Here is a 2,853-nt window from a genome sequence, read left to right on the forward strand (position 1 = left end):
ACACCTGCCTTTACAGTAGTCATGTCTAATTCTCCACTCCTTGTGCCAGCTATGACAAAGATAGGGATTCCCCACCAGCACCAGGTACAGGCCATATGTTACACGAGGACAGCAGCATATGTAATTCTCTGTTTTAAAGAAATGCATCCAAAATCTGATGCATACACCTGTGCCTCCAAACTATACCTGCCATGTCTGTATGAAGACTCTCCTATGGGTACATCAAGTTGGAAATGCATTAAACTTACACGAGTCTGGGAAATACAGTTCACATTCAGTTATTAGAATACAATAGTCTGGATATTTGACAAACAAAGTAGTTTGTATAATGAGAATTTGATCAGTTTTGATAAAATAACAACATTGTTTATTCCAGGACTAATTTTCATATTAACTAATGAATGGTAATATTTTGCTTGATAATAATGATTTAAATAATTGACATCTGCTAAAGAGGCTTTTCTAAGCAGACCATACAGACTTCATTTTCCTTTCTTTGTTTGATAAGTGCTACACCAACTGTTATTTACCCAGAAAGTAGTGAAAAGCTCTTAATCCATAATGAAAGTGCACCAGGCAGCAAAACGAGAAATAAAAAGTCAAAATGACTGGAGAGGAGCATTGTGGGAACATAATATACCGCAATCACAGACGTCTCTGTCTGGACTCCATTACATTTCTCAAAAGACTTTCAACTTAGTCTTTTATATCATTATTTTACTGAGATTGAGTGACGCAGACATCTTTGATGCAGACACAGAAAGCACATGATTGTTTGATAGGAAATATTGATATATTATTGTCAAGCTTGTAGGATGCTAGATGTAAGAAGTTTGCAAGTGAAATGTTATTTTTAAGTTTTTCTAACTTGATTTTCTTTATTAAATAGTTTCCAAATGCTTTGTGTTTTCTTGAGTATGTAGTGTAATTTAAAGGTCTAGAAATAGTTTATGTTCCTCATTGAAACGTGACCCTGTCATCAGGTGTGTGTGTGTTTTTGTGTGTCTGTAGACAGATGGTCTTGTGACCGCGGATGCCGGAAGTATCAGCAGGTGGGGAGAGCTCTTCCCTCGTGTCCCGCCTCTGCCCACCTCACCTTGGGCCAATCGTGTAAGCCTGCCAGGTCATGACAGGTGATGTCACTGAGAAACAACGGCCAACAGATTATGACTCAGCTATTCCTCAAAAAAATTAAATTGAGATCCAGTATCTGTCTTACCTCATACGCTACCATTCAAAAGTTTTTGACACATTTGACTGCATTTGACTTCTCAGTCTCACAAGTCATTTGAACCAAATGCGATTTTAATTGATGAGGAATGCATAAAAAACATCTTCAGATGTACAGTAGCCCATGAAGTTTTGAGCATGTCCAGAGGGATCTGCATAACTGTAAATACAGTAGATAATTGGTTAGTTTGGTTAGTGATGCATTGATAAATCAACCAATGATGCTTGCTATGCTTTTCAATGAATTACGGTGAAATGCAGCTACATCCAAAAGCCAGAGGGCGCTCTCGTGCAGAACCTCGATATGGGCCACAGAAGAAGAATCAGGAAATGGCTTAAGCATATTTTTATATTGCTTTTTTCATACCTTTTCAGGAATTTTCATAATAATAAAGAATATGTAAAATGATTATGTTTGATGAGTGTTGCTTTATCAAATGCATGTTATAAACGACTCAAACTAACAGTGATGTCAGATTAATTAGGACCTCCTACTGATCAAAGAGCCCTAGTAAATAAATAAGCTGTGCATTATATCGGCTGTGCATTTTTGGCAACGTATTATTATTGTATATTGGCATTTATCTCCACATCCCTATATAGTATGTAACAAATATGTTTCAAAAACATCTTCAGATGTAGCCTACGGTGTCCTTGAGGTGCAAAAATGAATTGCAAAGGTAAATTACTTATTTACAAGATTTAAAACAAAGTTTTTTTTAACAAATGTACACGTTTTTTAACAAATTTACAATGACTGAATAAATGTACAAGGTTTTTTTTAACAAATTTACAATGAGTAAAGAAATTTATACGTTTTTTTTAACAAATGTACAATGAGTGAATAAATGTACAAGTTTTTTAACAAATTTACAAGTGAACAAATTTACAAGTTTTTTAACAAATTTACAATGAGAGAATAAATGTACAAGTTTTTTTAACAAATTTACAATGAGTGAACAAATTTACAAGTTTTTTTTAACAAATTTACAAGTTTTTTAACAAATTTACAATGAGCGAACAAATGTACAAGTTTTTTAACAAATTTTCAATGAGTGAACAAATTTACAAGTTTTTAAACAAATTTACAATGTGCAAACAAAATTACAAGTTTTAAAACAAATTTAAGTTTTTTTACGGAAAGGGTAGGTACAATACGCTGACGTCACGCATCCGAGCCTCCGGTCGGAAGAAACCCGGAAGTATTGCCGTTGCAGTTGGCTTTCTTATGAATTTGTACAAAGTTAATTGTGCCAAAACATCCAACTTTCAAAAAAAAAAACAATAAACGAAAATCTACCCCTAACCCCACCCCTAATGAGGGAAAAGTAAAAATTGTACAAAAATGTACGAATGTGGTTGTACGAATGAATATGTATTAGCCACTAGGGATGCAAAATGATTAATCGCGATGAATCTATAGCAGAATAAAAGTTTTTGTTTTCATCATATATGTGTGTGAACTGTGTGTAATAATTATGTATATATAAATATGCACACATGCACAAAAAAAAAAAATATATATATATATATATATATAAGCCTTTGTTTTTATATATAATATAAATTAAAAACATAAATATACAAATATATATTCTCATGTAAACATTTTATGCATGTGTG

Source organism: Paramisgurnus dabryanus, chromosome 1, assembly GCF_030506205.2.
Source record: "Paramisgurnus dabryanus chromosome 1, PD_genome_1.1, whole genome shotgun sequence".
In the NCBI taxonomy this organism is placed as follows: Eukaryota; Metazoa; Chordata; class Actinopteri; order Cypriniformes; family Cobitidae; genus Paramisgurnus; species Paramisgurnus dabryanus.